Genomic DNA, 21,100 nt, shown 5'->3' with positions numbered 1-21,100 from the left:
AGTGTGGTACAATACTCGAACCAGAAACCTGGGCTTTGACTCTAGCTGTATGGCTTTGGGCCTGTTACTTAACTTCTCTGAGCTTTTTTTTTTTTTTCTTCTTTTCAAAGCCTTATTCGATTGTTCCAGGGCTCCATTAGAAACAAGTATATGTAAAGCATCAGGCTATAGTAGGCATTTTCTCAGTACATGTTAAATCCCTCTATCTTTTGAGCTGCTTACAGGCATGATGACTCCAGGGAAAGAATAAGCCACAAATAGTTTAGAAAACCAATAATAGCAACATTTCAATTATTAATCTCCTGCCATTCCTTTTCCAGTTTGGGCACCAGCAACAATAAGCCCCCTATGGCCAGGGAAGAAAGAGCCTCTTTTGACCCTCTCTGTGACCTTTCCAGAGTCTTTATTCCCATTGAGCTTCTGCTGGTTTCAGGTAGAGGATTTCTCTTCTCCCATGGCACATTCTCTGCAACTCTAAAAATGAAGCAACAAACCGTTCGAACTGAGTTTCAGGGGCTGCAGCTGTGCCTCTGGGAAAATATCCCAAGGTGTGAAAGATAATCTTTGCCCTTTATCAGGATCCATTGGTAACCCAGACAGCCAGCCAGGAAAGGGAGCGCCCCAAGGTGGCTTACTTACGAACGGCCTCCTCAGAGGGGAGACACCCACTCGATCACAAGGCAAGGACTAGATCCATGCATCTAACGTGATTTTCCTACAAAAAAAATTGTGGTGCATTCTGCGAGTTGCAGCTGCTCATGTTCTTCATATTTTATTTTTTGTTTCTTTATTTCTTTCTCCCTTGTGTAGAGACCGAGCTTGAAGGAACCACCTTTGAGTGGAACAAAGTAGCGACGTTCGAAAGGGTATGATACGTGAACATTTTTTATTGTTCTCCGAACATGTCATTTGCCAGTGCTTTCTGGTGGTCTCACGATGACAATTCAAGCTCTTCAGGTTGCTGTCAAAGGCGAGTTTCAGAATAATGCCAGCAGATGTTATATAACATCCGATGAAGCATGAACTTGAAAGGCCCCAAATCATAATAGTTCCATTTCGTGTGGCAGTACTGCGTTGGGAGGGGTGAGGACTGGAGGCAGAGAAAGAAAATGGAAAACCTGGAATATAGGAAGGTCTTTATTTTTCCTCTAAAAGAAGCCAAGATGCCTGAAGTTCATGGTAATAATTGTAGCTTAGTTTGTGGCACATCCTCTCCCTACAGTGACCCACTTGTCCTCCTCACAGACCCACAGAGTGGATACCTTCACCCCCACTTTATAGACAGGGCGCTTCTTTAGAACATCCATTCCACAGACGTTTGTGTGGGGTCCCTGTCCTTGAGTTCAGGGGTGATGGGAAGTGAAAATCAAAACTAAGCAAGAGCTGAACTCAAGATAGAATGCCTTTACGTGTGTGCCTTTCAGAACTTTAACCAGTTCTTACGTCTTACATGCTCATGTTTCTTGAGGTATACAGGGAAGACCACCATTTCTTTATTTTCTCTAGAAAGATTTTCTTTGGGATCAAAAAAGTATTTATGAATGCAGAAAATACCTATTACAAATCTCCTTAGAAATTTCCTTGGAAATTACCATCTCTAATTTGCAGAAGATTCCGTCTTCCTCTTTCATTACTTACATTTTATACCTTTGTAAATGCACCACGTTTCTGATTTGCACATGCCGCTTGGAGACTTTCTGTTTTTGGCATTTGGCGTCCCCAGCTCTATCACCAGCGGACCTATTCATCTTACGTGGCTGTCGGAGAATGAATTCCTGACTTTGCTGCCTGGCTGAGATCCTTAATTCCAGGTAGCTTTGTGATACTTATTGGTGGGGATATAGATTGGGTGGTCACTCTGTAGATCCCTCAGGGAAGGAAGTTGTGGAAGAAGACCAACTCCTCCTCGCGAGAGCATGGAGCTCAGGACAGGAGAGGACCTCGGGAGAAATGAGTTTACCCTATTGCATTCAGGAAGGTGAATAGTCGTAACTTGGAATCGTCTGTTCACCCACAAAATTTTTTTCCAGGAAAAGACCACCCTAGGAACTCCCTCAGTGACCAGTTCCAGCATTCTGTTAATCTGATGGTCAAGAAACTCTTGGGTTGGCCTGAGATCTCGTCTGTTGTCACTCAAACCTGTTCTCTTTGACTCAGTGTCTTTTTCTGAAGCCTTTCATGTACTTGAAGGCAGTAACCGAGTCACTGTTGCTTTTTCCTCACAGAGCCTGTTTTGGGTCCTCTTCCTCTGAGAGCTCTCATTTCTCCACAAAACCAGAAAAAATGGTGGTGATCAAAGCTGGACACAGTTCTGTAATAATGGTCCCCTTACTGCAGGGTTCTTGCCTCATGGAGAGCCCCTGGAGGGCAAGAATCAGGTCTGAGTCATCATTGTGTCCCCAGTAGTAGCCATGCAGTTCCTAAACCTAGTAGGTGCTTCATAAATGCTTGTTGAGTTGACACTTCCTTTTAATATATCTAAGTAATAACTTACGTCACACAAGCCCTGCCCTGGTTAGCTTGCTCTCTCCTCGGTTCTGATCTTTATTTTTCTTGTATGTACTTATGTCTAACCATCCCTCACCCTAACAAGGCCATCTTCTGTTTGATCCTTTGAATCTCACCCTTCTGTTTGTAGCTCTCTAGAACCTTACTTAACAGATCCTACATACAGAATGCAGCTGACATAAGTCATTAAAAAAAAAAACAAACATAAAGTTGAACTACTCTCGAAAGAAGAGGAGAGAGGGCTCAGAAAAATCTTGACAATTTGATGCAATATTGGTTCATTCAGGTTTAGAAAGGACACTTGTCAGATTCTTTAGAGGTTCTGAGTCAGCCAGAGCCATACCTGTTTTTCCAGGTTCTCTACAACGAGTCAGTGAGGTGTTCATGACACTGGCTACAAGTCAGACTTGTAGCCCGTATCCCTCCATCTTTGGTCTAGGGCCAGTGCAAAAGACAAAAGATGAGATGGGCAACGTCATTCAATTGGCAATTTTCTGATGGGTGACTTTACCATTAGAAAGTAAGCTGCTGAAATAGTTGCCAATTTTTTAAAAAGCAGCAGACTCTTAAAACTGCAAAATAATTGTGTGGTTTTCCAGCAGCTTATTTCTAAACACAGCGTTGAAGAGATTTGTAGTGTTTTTGAAAGTGGTCTGTTTTAGCAATTCTTGCCTAACTTCTTTTGCTCTAGTAGGTTCTGATTAATTAAATGCCACTGTGTTTAAGCAGAATTAAGATTGATTGACTCTTGCATGTGCTAATGCTGTAAACTTCATAAAACCTTCATTGTCACAGAAAGAATGCGGTTTAATATGTGAGTGGACAGGGGATTTTCTCCCCAGGCTGTGCTGTCTGTCCTCAGTGAAAGATCATTTTGGAACCTGCCCTAACATTGGGTTATGGCACTTTGGGTTTGCATAGTTACAGACTGCATCCTGATGTTGCAGTAAGTTTTGTTTCCCCCTATATTTGTACCATTTTCCTCTATAGCAATATTACCCTTTGATTCAACCTATGGAGTTAAATATAAAGGGCTGATTTTCCAAGGACTTATATAATAACAGTGATCCATCATGCCAGTTCTATTGAGAACTTCTAGTTTCATAGCATCAAGGAAACAGATTTTAATGATACGCGTGTCTGGAGTCCTTTCAAAAGTCACATGGTAAAGCAATTGGGAAAACTCTGGTTTGTTGGTAGTTGTGGAATTTTGATTTTTTTTCTCTAATGAAGAATTAATAGAGCTCTGACCAAAAAAAAAAAGCAGCGTGTTAAGTTAATTTTGCAGAAATTGTAGAAAGGCAGCAAGTTACACCCTCCAGAGTTCTGTGTCCGCTACACACTAGAACCCAGGCTGATAGAAGGAGTTTCTGCAGGAAAGTGAATTTCAAGGAAATTTGTAATGGTGGGTGGGGCTGGTAGGAGCATACACCGCTGAAGCAGGTACATTTTCAGCTCCAGCACACCTGTGATCACCGTTACTCATTAGTGAGTATGACCTGCACCGTCAGGAAGAGGTTAATCGATGGTCCTTATGTTCTGTTAAGTGAGACTGGGAATGTCTGTAATGTGTTACAGAAATGTTTCCATTAGAAAATGGTTATAAATAAAGAAACTCTTTGATTTAATTGTTCCATGACTTATTCCCCCAAAAGGATTTAAGGCCTCTTAAAGAGTTAAGTTCCTGGAAGAGAGGAAATTAATTCATATAGATCAGTTCTGTGGCTCGACCTTATTTCCAAAGATGTCAGATAAGTGAGGTTGTCCTACCCGGAGTGACAGCGGAAGCCGTCAGATCGCTTGTGCTGGCGTAACCAGGTGAACAAGCAGAGGGCCTAATGGAATTCATTTGCAAAGTCATTTTTGCTTGGCTAGAGTGTAAGCGCAAAATAGACCAGCAGACGAGATTGGTAAGTGTTTGGGATCAGTTGTCCAAAGGCTTTTTAAAACGAGTGCTAATTTGAGAGGCATTTTATGGTGCAGAGAAGGGGACTAATATAATCGAAATGATTCTTGAACAAGGTAATTTTTCCTGGCCTGGGTATAACGGAGTGAGGCAGCCAGAGGGTGAGCCATGTGGTGCAGGGGAAGGTGTGTGCACAGTGGTGTTGGACCTGGGCTGCTGTTGGCGTTACACAGGAGTGTGCGGAAGAGCACCAAGCAGCATGCCTGACCCGAGGCTTCAGTGAATATTCATTCCTTTCCACGTTCCTCCCCAGCTCGTATGGCGGTGGTCTGGGACCAGGGAAGCTTGCTGGTGTTAGCAGTACCATGATATTTACAGTCTGCCCTCTATATCCATAGCTTGCACATCCATGGAGTCAACCAACCACGGATTGGACATATTTGGGGGAAAAAATTGCAGAAAGTTTTAAAAACCAAAGCTTGTGTTTGTTGTGCTCCTGGCCAGTATCTCCATAACATTTACATTGTATTAGGTGTTGTAAGTAATCTAGATCTGATTTATAGCACACAAGCGGATGAATGTACGTTATGTACAAATGCTACATATTTTTATGTAAAGGACTGGCGCATACAAGGAGATTGGGCTCCTGGAACCAACATTCCTCAGATACCATGGGGTGACTTTATTCTGTCTTTCTAAAGAATCTCTTCTTTTTATAGGCTCTCTCACAGTCTACACTGGCATCACAGTATTTCAGGATCTCACTGGGTTACAGTATAACCCCAGGGAAGGCTTTGCACACTTGTATCCACCTTAGACACTTGAGGAAACTGAGGCCAGAGCAGTGAGAAGAGGCTGCCGAGGCATCGTCTTGAGAGTTGGAGGTGGGCAGAGTGAGGCACCCCCCGCATTGCGCTCCCTCAGCCATGGGCACAGAAACTCCAGGATGTTGGCCACTGAGTGAGCTTTGCTGGGCTGCACAGCCCATGGAAGCTCCATCAGGATGGTTCCCACAGGGCTGTCAGAACCACAAACCTTCTCCCAAAATCCAGAGGGAGGTCCCGGGCTCCAGTCCCCCTGGGTGCCCTGCCGCCCATGGTGCCTGCCTGAGCCCATCCCAGAGGGCTCCTTCCCACTGTCTCAGGAAAGCAAGGCCATGTGCCTTCAGCACCAGTCTGTAAAGGGCCTTCTGTCAGGAAGTCATTCCTTCTGTTTCCCTGAGCCATTACTCAGCTTGTCACCACAAGCTACTTATTAACAAAAACACATGCACACAAAAATCACAGAAACTGATACAATTGTGACAGGTTTCACAGAACCTCAGCACACTTTTCAGTCATTAAGTGGCTTAAAAAAAAAAAAAAAAAAAATTGGGGGGGATTCCCTGGCAGTCCAGTGGTGTGGACTCTGGACTTTTGCTGCTTGAGGGCCTGGGTCTGATCCCTGGTTGAGGAACTAAGATCCTACAAGCTGCGTCATATGCAGAATTAGATTTTTAAAAATTAATTGATTTTAAAAAATACTGATTTTCTAAGGTAGAGCTTCAAGTCATCCTTTCTTTCCCTTTGACCTGACCAAAACTTGACCCCTATCCCTGTTGTCAGGCCTGCCCTTGTGACCCCAGCCCGAATCCTGTTGGGGTGGCCTTCTGTCTTGTGCTGCTCCCCACCTCCCTTGGAGGTCCTCCACCCTGATGAGTAACCCTGCATAGTATTTGAATAGACTTTTACGCGAAGGGCTGGCTTGACTTGGCATTGGTGAATCCTGGGGCGATGGTGCAGGGCGGCCTGCAGCCCACCAGTTCCTGGGTTCTGTGTCCAGCCTACGACCACCTCCACCTCCCCTTGGACCTCGGGGTGCCTCCTGGCCACCTACCCAGTCCCCTGCCTGGGGAAGGGACCTGCCCTGGGAAGGCCTGCAAGTAGGCATGAAACCTTTTGGACAGGGATTACCAGGGACCCAGAGCATGGTCTGGGAGAGCACCCTGTCCTTGGGGAGGGGTGTGGCTGAGACCTGCAAAGTATGGGGTTCAGGGCTGGAGCCCCGGCTGCCCTGTTGTGAGAGCCATGCTGATAAAAGCTTGGGCAACAAAGGCGACCCGACAATATTTCCTGTTTATACAAAGTCCTGGCTGCCGATTGCTTCACTGGATGCCCTGCTCCTTTCTTTCCCTCCTCCACCTTGATCTTCTACTTAGGGTTGCTCCATAAAGCAGGGTTGATGAAACTGCCCCATTTCCTGTTCCTGGCTGCGGAAAGTCTGTTCCTCCCACAGTGAAACTCACCAGAGAGCCTAGTGCATCCCGCAGCTCCTATGTCTTGTCTGTCTCTGCCACTGACACAGGCAGCTGCTCCTCCTCCTGTCCTCCCCTTTGATGTCATCTCACCTCTCTGCTTCCACCTGCTTATTATTTCCCACTCACCTGCCCACAGCCAGCCGGGCTCCTCCTGTCCCCGACTCACCTGCCCACAGCCAGCTGGGCTCCTTCCCTCCCCGACTCTGTGTATCTTGGACATGTGTCTGCCTCGTTACACTCCTGTAGGTGTCAGGGTCCAAGAGCAGGACACTGGGCCTCTCTCTCTGGGAAGCATTTGTGTCGGGGAGCTGTTTGGGAAGAGTGCTCCTCCAGCTTTGGAAACTGTCAGTCACCTGGAGGGCCTGTTAAAACAGATCACCGGGCCCCACCCTCACAGTTTCTGTTTCAGTAGGTCTGGGGTGGGGCTCGGGAATTTGCATTTCTAATTGAGAACCCCGATTTTAGAGGAATGCACTCAGAATGAGAAATCCGTACGTATTTAAAGTCAGACAGTAGTTGCTTTGATGGAGACTTGCCTTGGGTGGGTGGGAGTCAGAGAGACCTGGCAGTGCGTTACTGCAGCTCTGACGCCCTTCCTAGCTGAGACAGCCTCCAGCCTCCAGCCTTCCTGCCTCAACTCCGGGAGGGATGAGGCTCCATCTTCTCCAGGACCCGTCTGTACACGCAGTCAGTAGTTCATCCAATTCAATGCTGGGACCCCAGAACTGAATGGGCAGGAATGTCTCCCAGTAACAATATGTGATTATTATTAATTGACATAAACAGCACTATGATTTTCTCCATTTACAGAAGAGGAAATGGTGGCTTGCAGAGACTAACTAACCTGTCCAGGATCTCATAAGCCAGGGCTGGAGCCCTCCTGACCCTGGAGTGTGTTCTTGGCTTGACCAGCCAGCCACCCAGCTCCACATGGGGCAGTGGGAGGGGTGCAGCATACAGTGGGGAGGATCCCCAGTAGGAAGGATCTGGTACCTTCTTGGAGCAGGGGCGGCCACCGTGGGGGCTGATGGTGCCAGAGCATTGAAGCCACAAACGCCCGTTCCCCCACCCCACCCCCACTCTGCTGTCCCATTCACCTCCTCTCCATCCATGAGGAAGAAGTGAGATGGTGAGTGTCAAGTCTTAGCCCAGGAGCTGGTGCAGAGGAGGGTATAGTTTGGGGCAGCCAAGCCATGGGTCCATTTGAGCAGCTAAAACAGAAATCTGAGAATAATCTTACTGAGACCTCTAAGAAAAAAAGTTATGGAAAGATGATAACAGCTAATACTTACAGAGCCCTTGGAAGTTCCAGTTTTGTTCTCAGGCTTCAGTTCTATTAAATCATTGTCACCTTGTAGTAATGCAGCAGGGTAGGTTATGTCCCTGCTATGTTACACTCCAGAGGTAGTGGAAGGTTAGCCACTAACAGGTGGCTGAGCTGAGGTTAACCCCCGCCCAGCAGCCTGGACCCAGACCCCCTGCCCCTGTCCACTAGGCTCTAGCTGCAAAGCAGAAAGTCCTTCCAGTCCCTTCCTTGATAAGAGAAATTTGTAAATATGTTGGTTCCGCCCCCAAATATAAATGTTCTTTGTTTCAATCAGAACCTGAATAAATGTTTTAAAATTTGAAACACTGATTCCTTTTGGTCTTCTTGAAAGACAAGGTGGTGGGCGCATAGAACAGTCAGGTCTGAAAGATAAGAGCAGTGGAAGGACCAGCTCTGCCATGTGTTAAGCCAAACCATAAAGCTTCAGATTTGGCATGAAACTTGACAGCCCCATCAGCGGGCAGAATAGGTGCTCAGATTTAAGGCCCTGTAGTCTGTGAGCGTTTAATAGATGACGAAGGAGTTTCCACGAAGCAGTCGGAAAGAGGAAACCTGATTGAGCAAATGGGGATGGGACCACGTGATAGCAATTTGAAAAGTCTCAACGGATGTTATCACCTCACATCATTATACCAACATAAATTCTGTGTGATTAAAATGTTAAATTCAACAAAAGTCTGTCGAGCGCATTCAGGAAGCCAGGGATTGCTCTAGGTGCTGAGGGTGTAGCAATGAGTGAAACAGATGAGCACCCCTACCCTGAAGCAGCCTGCGTTTTCATGGAGAAAGGTAAAATTTATCAATGGCTTAAAAAAAAAAATCCATTTTTAAAGAAAGCTGGGAGGAAACAGAAGTGGTATTTATTAAACCTCCAGAGGGGTTGACATTTCTAAGTTTAGAATCTGTCAAAGAAATCACAGAGGAAAATATTGGTAGTTTTGTTAGTGTAACATTCCCCAGATGTTAAAGTTGTTTCTGGTTCTTCTATCCTGAATCGTTTCTCGGTGTCACTCGGGGTAACATTAAGGGGTGTCTGGGTTTTAGGATCAGTTCTTCAAAGAAGCATTATTAGATCAAGGAGTATGACCGTTAATCTGGTTCTAGATACAGACCAGGCTTCCCTGCTGGCTCAGTGGTAAAGAATTTGCTTGCAGTGCAGGAGACGCAGGTTCGATTCCTGGGTGGGGAGTATCCCCCCAGAGGATGAAATGGCAACCCACTCCAGTATTCTTGCCTGGAAAAGCCCATGGACAGAGAAGCCTGGCAGGCTACAGTCCATGAGGTCACAAAGAGTGGAACATGACTTAGCAGCTAAACAATAACAAAGATACAGAGCACCAGGTTAACCTAATTTCCTCCCCTAAGTGTTTTTATATTAAACAAATCAAAGCACCTTGATAAAGATTTAAGTTCACCTGCCCGCAAATTCAGGAAGGCGCAGAGTTCCTCCTGCTCTTGGGGGACGTAAGCATCCCCAAGGGCTTTCACACACCACCTCTGTGTATCAGCGACTCCCAAAGATGTGTCTTCACCTAGACTCCTTTTTTTTGCGCTCCAAAGTCACAAAGCCAACAATCTACACGACGTCTCTATTTGGATGTCTCACAAGCATCTCAAACTTAATGTGTAAAAGAGAAAAATCTTGATCAACCACCCGAAGTGTGTACTTCTCCCAGAAATCTTTATTTCCATAAATAGCATCTCCTTCCGCCCAGTAGTTCATATTAGAAACCGGAGAGTCATCCTCAACTTCATTTTACTTTATATTTAATCCGTCACTGAATTGTATTGATTTTTGCCTCCCCAGTACAGCCATTCTTGCTTTTCACTGTGCTTACATTCTGTGAAGTCTCTGCGGGTGCCACGTTAGGGGACGATGACCCTCTGTCCCTAGGATTGGCTTCCTGTGAGCCTCTGGTCATATTTTCATCAGCCAATCACTACAGAACCTTGTGTTTTATGTGTGTTTTTGTTTAATGACACCTTCTTTAATACATACTGTTGATTGATTAGCGTTGAACTTGCAGCCCACAACACTATAACCCATGCTGGAATGAAGCTTACTGAACACATGTATTTTTCTGTAAGACACATCTCAGCCTGCTCACACTTACAAACACTAGACACCCATTCATCATGATGCTTGGGGGTCATTTAAAAATCCCGAACAAAAAATACCCCCAAAGGTGAAAAACGTGGTCCTAAGTAGACCATGGAAGGTAAGCTCACTTACAGTATTGACATAAGAGGTGAAGCAAGAAGTCAGAGCTCGACCTCGTTTGACCTCAGCTGGGAACACAGGCATCAGGCATCACGCAGCCCAGATTTTTCCTGGCAGTGTGTGCATGCCCGGGGTGACTGTGAAAGCACCTGCTGAGGATTGATTTTGAAGTTACAAATAAATATTAGCGAGATTATTGAATCTGCAAATAGCGACAATCAGTTTTACATAGGGAACTTTGTCTCTCTCCACTGCCACCCGCTAGTCCATTGGTCAGCAGGCTTTCTCAAAAGGGCCACATAGCAGATGCTATGCTATGCTATGCTAAGTCACTTCAGTCGTGTCCGACTCTGTGTGACCCCATAGACGGCAGCCCACCAGGCTTCCCCGTCCCTGGGATTCTCCAGGCAAGAACACTGGAGTGGGTTGCCATTTCCTTCTCCAATGCATGAAGGAGAAAAGTGAAAGTGAAGTCGCTCAGTCGTGTCCGACTCTCAGCGACCCCATGGACTGCAGCCTACCAGGCTCCTCCATCCATGGGATTTTCCAGGCAAGAGTACTGGAGTGGGGTGCCATTGCCTTTAGGCCAAATGGCCTCTGTCACAGCTACTTGGCTCTGCCCTGATAGTGAAAGCCTTTGTAGACCATACATAAATGAGCAGGCGGGGTGATGTTCCAATAAAGCTCTGTTTACACAAACCAGCTTTGGGCTGAATTCTGCCTTCAGGGTATAGTTTGGACCCCTGTAGCCTCATCCTGCTTCCCAGGTGGCTCAGAGGGCAAAGAATCCGCCTGCATTGCAGGAGACATGGGTTCCATCCCTGGGTCAGGAAGATCCCCTGGAGGAGGGCATGGTGACCCACTCCACTATTCTTGCCTGGAGAATCCCACAGACAGAGGAGCTGGGTGGGCTACAGTCCTTGGCATCACAAAGAGTCTGACACAACTGAAGCGACTGACACGCATGCAACCTCATCTATAATCCAGCTTCGCATCTTCTCTGTACTGCCTTGTAGACGTGTCCCCCCCTCCCACCCCCGCCATTCATTCTTGAGCTTCCAACCAATCTCCATGTTGATTTTACATGTAACTCAGATGTGACCACTGTCCCATTTGGGATGGCCAGCGGCTTCCCCTGACACTTGGAGTAAAATCCCAAATCCTGAATCACATGGCTACTGTACAGCCCTTGTGGATTTCTGCAGCCTCACTTTAGGTCAGTCTTCCCTTTGCCCCTGGGTGACCGTCCTCTGCTCCTTCCTGCTTCAGCACCTTTGCTCACAGTCTGGCATGGAAGGCTTGCCCACTCTCTGCTTGTCCAGTTCCCGCTCACTCTGTAGTCACAACTGAAATGTCACTTCCTCCGGTAAAGTACATGCCCCCTTTCTGATCCCAGGACACCCTGCTCTTTTTCTTCATGGCACTTGGTGTGTTCAGGCATCCATGTGTTTGGGTGTGTGTATTTTCCATCTGCCTGCCCCATCAGACCACACACTCTAGGAAGATAGAGCCTCAGTTGTCGTTTCTGTCTTCTCTGCTCAAGTTGCCTTTGCATGCGTTGTAGACACTTCCCGAGACTTGTTAAAGCAGCACACACGACTGTACAATGTACTTTTGCTTGTACAGATCTTTGTATGAAGATCGTTCTTTGTATAGAAACCTGCAAAAGTCACCCTTCTAGAGCCTCTAGTGTATCTTCTCAATTTGAGAGTGGTGATTAAAGAAAATCATTCTGATAGCGAGTCTGTCAGTGGGTGTGAATGTGTGTCTATTGTCAGAGGGTGACTCTGCCATCAGGCACACCTAATCCGGGGCTTTCTCCATGGGACTCAAGTGCTATGTTCAGTCCCCCTTTTCTCCGATTTTTTGAACTTTGCTGGTAGTGTTTTCACACAGGGGAAGTGAAAGTGAAATGTGCTTGACAAGGCATTTGTGGTACCCCTTTTGAACACTGACTTTAATTTCTTCTCTAAAAGCATCACCCCACCCCTCTCAGACCTTAAGTGGTATTAGTTTTTTTCCTGCTGCTGCTGCTGCTGCTAAGTCACCTCAGTTGTGTCCAACTCTGTGTGACCCTATAGACGGCAGCCCACCAGGCTCCCCCATCCCAGGTATTCTCCAGGCAAGAACACTGGAGTGGGTTGCCATTTCCTTCTCCAATGCATGAAAGTGGAAAGTGAAAGTGAAGTCTCTCAGTCGTGTCCAACTCTTAGCGACCCCATGGACTGCAGTCTACCAGGCTCCTCCATCCATGGGATGTTCCAGGCAAGAGTCCTGGAGTGGAGTGTCATTGCCTTCTACTACAGCATTGCTATAGTCTGGGGAAGAAATCTTTGATTTCTCTGAGAATCATCTAAGCAGCAAAGTTCCAAATTGAGGAGCATCCCAAGAACTCTGCCTGCTCTCGATGGACAGACCATTCAGCATATTTTAGGAAGATTGTACATTGTCTTAGATGGTCTTTCATAGATTAGCAGTGATGAAATTTAAAACCTTATTTAAAGTCTTCAAGAGATGTACTACAGAAACATCACTTATGCATCATAAAAAGTTAGAAAAGAAAAAGGCAAGCAAAGGGCTTCCCTGGTGGTCCAGTGGTTAAGACTCCACGCTGCCAGTGCAGGAGGTGTAGGTTCAAGCCCTGCTCAGGGAACTAGAATCCCACATGCCGTGTAGTACGGCCAAGAGATTCAAAAAAGTAAAGGAAAGCAAGCAAACACTGCCCCCCACCCCTTTCTCTTTCCTTTCTCCAGAGATTACCGATGTTATCCTTGTAGGTCTTTTTCTGTGCATGTATATGTACATATATATACGCTTTTCTTTTACACCAAAATGATGTAGTAAAAGAACTGCTTTTGTAACTGGCTTTTTTTTTTTTTTTTTTTTTTAACGAACAGTTTCCAACCTTTATTTCAGCACATTTTTTTCCTTTAGTTCCTTGTCCATATTCATTTTTCCATTATTGATTCCCAAATGTCCTTTGAAGCCAGTTTGTTGAAATCAGTATCTAATCAAGGACCACGCATTGCATCTGGTCGTAACTTTCTTTTCATTTCCCCGCCTGGCACACATTCTCTCCCTCTCTCTCTCTCTCTCTAAAGAAGTGGGCCAGTTGCCCATAGAAGCTGTTGTCTTCTAGATAAGCAGGATTTCTTCCTTGGGTGGTGCTGAGTTTGATTCTTCATCTCCTGTATCCTGTATGTACGGACTTGATGAATTCAGGTTCATCATTTGGGACTAGAATACCCCAGTGTTGATTCTGGGCACCAGCTTCAGTGTCCAGGGACCTACCCTTAGTGATGCTTAGATTAACCTCTGGATGAGGGTTATGACAGCCTGGACCCTCCCCTGTCCATTCCCGTTTTCCCCCCTGAGACCAAAAAGTGCTCTGTGAGGTGTAACTTTGGCGTACAGACCATTTACTGAGGGATTTTAACACCAAATGATAATTCTTGGCCTGCTGAACTCATACATTTCATTAAGTTTTGTAAAATGGTGTTTTCCTAATTCTTTTCATATCCTATGTAAAGTAAAACTTTTCCTCTTGCGTTGGGGCCATCTGGTTACCCTGAAATGATCGTTCCTACTAGGAAGAGAGGATCTTTGCTAATACTCCCCCTTTCATAGGGCTTCCCAGGTGGTGTCAGTGGTAAAGAACCCACCTGCCAATGCAGGAGACATATGAGAGGGCATGACAACCCATTCCAATATTCCTGCCTTGAGAATCCCATGGACAGAGGAGCCTGGCGGGCTGTGGTCCACAGGGTTGCAAAGATTCAGAAACGACTGAAGTAACTGAGCGCACACATGCAGGCACCCTTTAATCATTAATTGTCAGAGTAAGGAGTTGCATAATAGCCACTTAAAATAGTGAGAAATGAGGCTTTTTTTCTGCCTTTTTTAATCATGTAGTCATGGATTTTTATTGATTTGGCATATTTTAATCATTAGTCTTCTTGTTACAATTCTAGGCAGTGAGACCCCTTCAGCTAGCTCATGTGACCTCTTGACAGGACCTCTGCAGTCTTGAAAAGCTTTCCTGCTAAATGGCACAAATGCCCCAGACTCATCTTGGACTTTGCAGTGGTATTGTACAGTGGTGTTAGACACCACAGGTTGGACGTTAGGAGTGGTTATTGCTACAGAGATGACTTTTTTCCTAGAGAATTTCAGTGGACAGAAGTGGAAAGTACATGTTGTTAAAAATTAAGAGTTTAGATACTATTTAGTTTAGTTTTAATTACCCTGTGCTTTCACTTATTTTCCTCAATTTTATCATTGTAACTCCTTTCTCTTCTCTAAGAAAATCTTTATTCTAGAAAACTTTATTTCTTCTTCTAAATATAAGAATTAAGTTTCAGAATACTAATATTTATATTATTACAAATGCTAAAACTACAAAAGAAAGTTCAACACATCTTTGTAATTTTTGTCTTTTCCTTAGCATGCATCCAACTATGGATATACAGTTAACCCTTGAACAGCGCAGGGGTTAGGGGCACCAACCCCCAGCCCTGCCTCCCTCAAAGTCAGAATTTCGTGTATAACTTTTGTCTTCCTCAGAACTTACTACTGATGGCCTGCTGTTGACTGGAAGCCTTACCACCAACATAAACAGTGGACTAACTCACATTTTGTATGTTACCTGTGTGTGTGAGTCACTCAGTAGTTTCTGACTCTTTACGACCCCATGGACTGTAGCCCGCCAGGCTCCTCGGCCCATGGAATTCTCCAGGCAAGAATACAGGAGTGGGTTGCCATGCCCTCTTCATGTTACATGTATATCTAAATATATTTTATGTATAACCTAACTTTTTCTTGATTTTTTTGATATTTCTAGGGCTACACAGTTCATCTGTAAGTTTTTTCAAATTGTTGCAAGTCTACAAAAAAAAATGTCAACATGTTTACTGAAAAATAGCAGTGTGTAAGTGGACCCATGCAGGTCAAACCTGTGTTGTTCCAGGGTCAATTGTGTAATTAAAACTGTGTTCTGAAATCTCTAAATTTTTCGTCAAGGTGACCGTGTCACAGTTTAGCATATAATTAGGTTCGTAGCTTTCAGCTTTGAAATTTTAATTAAGAAATTTTATAATTTAACTTTTTTGAGAGAGGTAATGCGTTTTCGTGACCAAAAGGTCAAAAGTATACCAATACTAAATGTAGATGACAGGTCTATGGGAGTTTAATAAGTTATTCTTTCTACATTTTTTTGTTTGAAAATTAAAATAATTAAATTTAAACTATATAGAAAGAATCCACTATATATGCACAATGAAGTTTTTACTTTGTTCTCTCAGGATAGCCATTTTTATTGTGTCTTACTTGACCCTTTGAGTCTTTTGTTTTGCAAATTCAAATTGTGTGAGAGTATATGTGTTTGTGTTTGTTAGTTTGTTACCTTATTTATACAAAAGGTAACATATATATTGTTCTACATCTTAACTTTTCTCTTAAGAATATCTTCTGGAACTTTCTCTATATTAGTACGTAGAGATTATCCTCAGTCATTTTTATGGCCACAAAGTACCTATTTTGTTGACACATCAGGTTAGTGGAATATTAACATAATCTTGAATTGTATCCAGTCCTCTGCTGTTAGCAAACCATCTGTAGTGTGTTATCTTATAAACATGTCATTGCATACTCATGCAGGTGCATCTGTAGGACAGAATCCTGTAAGTGGGATTGTATGGTCAGAGGGTAAGTGCATCTGTAACTTTTAAAAGACATTGACAAATTCCTTCAGTTGGGATTTGTATTGTGTTTCACTAGAACAAGCCATATATGAACGTGCCTGACTCCCCAGAATGTTGCCCATAGACTCTGTTGTCACACTTTTGGATTTTTGCTTGTGGGTGAGAAATGGTATTTCAATGTAGGTTTTTAATTTGTATTTCTTTTATTATAAGTGAGGTTTAGCATCTTTCCATTTGTTTAAATGCCATTTGGTATTTATTTTTATGCAAATTGTTTTCCTACTGTTGTTTATCTTTTTCTCCTTTATTTCTAAGAGCTCTTTACATATTGTTTGTGATATGAGTTGCAGATATTTTTTTAGGTTGGTCATATATGTTTTGATTCACTGATGGTGGTGTTTTTTGTCCTTTAAAAATCTTTTTAATTTTATGTAATCACTTTTACCTTTCTGTTTATAGCCTCTGCATTTTGAGTCAGAGTTAAAAAGACATTACCTATTTCAGGTTTTAAGTTCCCTGTGGTACTTCTGTGATTGTGTTTTTCCATTTGTATCTTTGTTTGTTTGGTAAACAGGTATGCTCTGAGATTTGGTGCCAGCCTTATAGTTTTCCAATATACAATTGTCCAAACATCATTTATTTAAAAGTTTATATTTTTTCCACAGTATCATAATGTCTTCTTTATCGTATATTTAATTCCTGTAGTGTAGGCTCAGGGATCTGTTTCCAGACTCTGTATTTTTCTATTGGTCTGTCTGTTGCTAATTATTGAGATATATATTGTCTTTTAATATAGGAAAGGACTAGTTCTCCCTCGTTGCTGTTTTCAGAGTTTTCCTGGCTGTTCCCCTTGTTTGTTTTTCTATGTGAACTTTGGAATCAACATGTCTTGATTTTAGAAGAAATCTGTTGGTATTTCCATTGGGATCACATTAAATTTATAAATTGCTCAGAGGAAATTAACATCTTTACAAGACTTTGAGTCTTGTCTGAGTTCATGTGTGCTTTCCGTGTGTTCTCTTTTTGTGTACTTTAGTAATGTTTAAAGTTTACTTAAAGCTTATGTAGTTAACATCTTAAGTTTATGCTTGTAAATAGTCTTTCATTGTATTCTAATTGGTTGTTGTTTGTATGTATGAAGACTGTTGATTTCCATATGGATTTTTAGAAGCTTTACAGAGCTGTAATTCACCATTTAAAGCGTACAGTTCAGTGGTTTTTAAGATACATGCAGAATTGTGCAGTCATTACCCCTATGTAATTTTATAATGTTTCCTTCACCCCAAAAGAAACTCTGTGCCCTTAGTAGTTATTCCCTGGTCCCATTCTACCCTCATTCCCTGGAGACCACTAATCTACCTTCTGTTACACAGTTTCATATAAATGAAGTCATGCAACATATCATCTTTTTTGTACCTGGTTTCTTTCATTTAGTGTAATGTTTTCAAGTTCTTCCCACATTGTAGCTTATGTCTTTTTTTTTTTTTTTTTTTAAATGATAGCCATCCTTATGGGTGTGAAGCAGGGTCTCATTGTGGCTTTGATTTGCGAATTTCTGTGTGTATTTCATTTCTTTTTGTCACCCACTCTAGTGAGACTTCATGAGGACAGGAGTGGGCTTTCAGTTCTAAATCTCCAATGCCTAAATAGTCCCCAGTAGCCTGGCAAATATTTGGTGTTACTAGATGCTTCTTGAATGAATGATTTGATCTATTGTATTTCTAGAGCACCTCTACTTTTAAAAATTACTGTGTGGTTTAGCACACATAAGTTAATTATTTTACCCTAGGCAGAATATAATTAAGAGGATGGATTTTTCTTTTCTCTAGGAAGGAAAGTCGTGTATTATATCCAACAGCCCTGTAAAAACAATTTTGTGTGATATATGGTTTGTGATGGCTAACGCTACCTTCTCTTACATTAGCATGAATGACTGAGAATTGCTGAAACTTATGTCTAGGAGACTCATTATCTTTGCAGGAGGATGATTTTATGCCCTAGATTCTATTGTTGGAGACTTCTTTGTAAGATACATAAGATAAACAGGAGAAATTAGGTAAAGGTGTTCTGGTCCTGGGAAGGGAGTTTTGAATGAGATAGATCAGCTCAGGAACATTTCAGAAGTTGTACGTTTACCAGGGGCTGTGTTCCAGAATTTCTTTTATAAAGTGGTTGTGTGGATACAGATCACATTTAACAATAGAAAAAAGTGGTACATTTAAGATCGAGGTCTCAAGCTAGCCTGAAAGAACATTAAAGAGCACATGGCTGATGAATGAGTGTGGGTGGGGGGCGCGGTGCACGGGAATCTCTGTACGTTCTGCCCAGTTTTGCTGTGAACCTAAAATTGCTGTAAAAAAAAAGGTATAATAAAAATTTTGAAAAAATAGCATAACTTAAAAATATATTTTATAGGAAAAGAGAAATAATTTAATGTCAGAAAAATAAGATTGAATACAAATTACTTCGCTTCAATATCAGTGTATGAAAAAAGATACTTTATAAAAATAGGTAAGATTGTGTGTGTATTTACAGGAGACTTTTGATCACTGTCCAAGGGTTTCGAGATTGGCAATACTGGATTTTTATATTGCCTCAATTTTGTTCAAAAGATGTGACTTTCAACAAGGTTACCCTTATGTTATTAGGCATCTATGGGTTGAGGGTAGGGGAAAGAGACAGACTGATTAATTCACTGATTCCTTCATTTACATAGATTTCCTTAAAGCACCTGAGAAACAGGAACAGTAGGATAGAATATGGTCCTAAAGCATCTGAATCAGCTACAAGAAAACATTCGTTTGAAAGGCACTAATTGAGAATTGAACAGTGCGAGACAGAAGCAGTATCTGAAGGGCAGGTGGGTCAGAACAGTAGCTGTGGACCCACCTGGAACCAGTGAGCTGAGGAGCCACAGGGGGCACATTTAATCAGACCCTCAGGAAGAACGTTTTCATGCTGAACTCTCTACACATGGACAGCCCTGGGAATCAGACTCCTTTCCTACTGGAGGTGTTGGAAACGAGCACCTTCTGGTGGGACCGCTGGAGAAGTTGATCTTGGTGACCTTCAGAATTCCTCCTGAGAGAGAAGGTACCAGTCCTAGTGTGTCTGACGAGTGAGGGTCCAGCTCTGCTCATGACCTCCACTCAGAGGTGCTGATAACATCGGTTCTCTTCTCCACCAACGCCAGTGAAGCTTCAGCTGGGCATTTCCTTGACCCCAAACTACGTGACCACATGGAGTAGCCTCCCATTCCCGCTCCTTCTGTCATTGAGAGAGAGACTTGGATAAAGTCACTGTCGCTCTTCACATGGTTCTGAAATGAAAGGACAGGGCACCCAGTGTCCTGTGTCCTCTCCCCAGCCCTGCGGTTCAGGCCTGACCCGCAGCTTCCACCCGCTTTCTAAGGATGTAGGCGCGGGGATCACCTGGATACAGCCTTGAGCTGGAGCAGGGAGCCGGCTCCCAGCAGTCCCCCCGCCCTCCACTGCTGCAAAGCCAGGTTGAGCAGCCTGGCTGCTGCCCTCCTGCTCCTCGGTTATTCAGTGCAACCTTTAGTCTAGGAAAGGTGCCAGTCTTCGCTTCCAAGAATCATATCTCCCTAAATGGGGCAATCTGCTTCAAATGCCTTCTCGCCTGGCGCCTTCCCCGTCCCACGATTGGCACAATTAAAGCAACGGTTTCACCTTTTTAACTGCATGTGTGTGTGCACGTGTGTGTTTTCATGCCTGCCCGTGCGTGCATGCCCATAGCACCAGCACACCACGCTTCCACCCTCAGAGTGGTCATTTTCAGAAGTGTGGAGTCAGAGATTAAGATTTACTTTCATGTTTCTCTTACTGTGCTCAACCTAAAACAATGTTTCAAGCAGTCTGGCTATTATGATCGAGGTTTTTTGCACGCATGCTGGACTGAGAGATACCTGTCTCTCTGCGTGGTCCCAAGTTGGGATTTTGCTCCATCGCTCATGACACTGGGTATCTTTCTCCAGTCATCTCTCCCTTCTCGTTTCCTGCACTCACCATTCTCCATCTGAGAGAGAAAGAGTTGGGGCTGGCCTCAGCAGGACGTGGAGAAGCCTCCCGTGGTTGCTCATCCTCTCTGATTTCAGTGCAGCTGATAAACCAGCCCCTTCAACTGAGCTCCTTTGGACTCTGGGTTTTCATTACCTGTCTTAAACCAGAGGCTTCTCTTCAGGGTGTGCCGGTGACAGCTTGCTGCCCTCTCCTATGATCAGACAGCCAGTTATTGCAAGCACTTTACTCTCTGCAGTCAACCTTGCAGCAGCAGTTGAGGCCCACTGGGTATAGAGCCCTGCATTAAGTGGTTCAGCCGGAAACAGAAGAGAAGACACCTGAAGATACTGAAGAAACTTGGGGCAGACGGCCACCCACGCTCTCCCAGCTTAGAGGACACGGAACTGGTGTTGACTTCCTGGTCTCAGGGACAAAGCTGTACTCACTTCTGCCTCTCCTGGGTCCCCTTGCAATTAAATCAGGTGTGCAGACGTTAGGCCGTAGCAGTGGTGTTGGGCTGATGTTGTAACTTAAGGAATTTTCGACCTGACAAGTAAAGCCCCTCACCTTTCAGCCAAGCAGGTGCGGCCAGTACCCCATGTGTTCGGCAGAGTTTTATGGTTGTTTCATTTCTACTGCGAGGAAGTACAGACTAGTGAGAAGTAGGGTTTGCTTTACAGGAGATGACTTTGGAGAATCATTCCCTCCTAAGCAAAAGCCTAAAGGCATGAAGGGCTATTGGGTGTCATGGTCCTGACCGCAGGGAGTTAGCTTTGGGTGCCTTCAGGAAGATGTTTGGCTTCTCAGTGGTCCGGAAGGAAGATGGCTGTGGCTTGGTGCAGAAGGGAGAGGGTGAGTGTGGAAGTGAGACAGTTACAGGGCAGAGAGGTCTGGCGCTGGGGTTCCTGGATGGCACAGGAGCCTGATATCGTTTTGCTGTGTGCAAGGCCACGTGGCAGCGGGAAGAGCTCTGATGCACCACCTCTCAGGCGTCTCCAGGACAACGGTACGGTGTCATGGGGACCACAAGAGGCGCAAAGACTCAGAGTGGGAGCAACTGACCCCTGAGGTCAGAGGACGGGGACGGTGGAGAAGAAGGAGACACAGTCCCTACCTGGCCAAAA

The 21,100-nt window shown here is 44.2% G+C and overlaps 1 protein-coding gene across 1 annotated transcript in view; it reads left to right on the top strand.

Annotated features, from left to right (window-relative positions):
• The window catches only part of HIPK2 (homeodomain interacting protein kinase 2), a 204,574-nt gene that overhangs the window by 3,730 nt on the left and 179,744 nt on the right, over positions 1-21,100 (top strand). The window lies entirely within an intron of this gene.

This window comes from Bos indicus, chromosome 4 (genome assembly GCF_029378745.1).
Source record: "Bos indicus isolate NIAB-ARS_2022 breed Sahiwal x Tharparkar chromosome 4, NIAB-ARS_B.indTharparkar_mat_pri_1.0, whole genome shotgun sequence".
Taxonomy (NCBI): domain Eukaryota; kingdom Metazoa; phylum Chordata; class Mammalia; order Artiodactyla; family Bovidae; genus Bos; species Bos indicus.
This window is presented reverse-complemented; position numbering and strand designations above follow the sequence as displayed.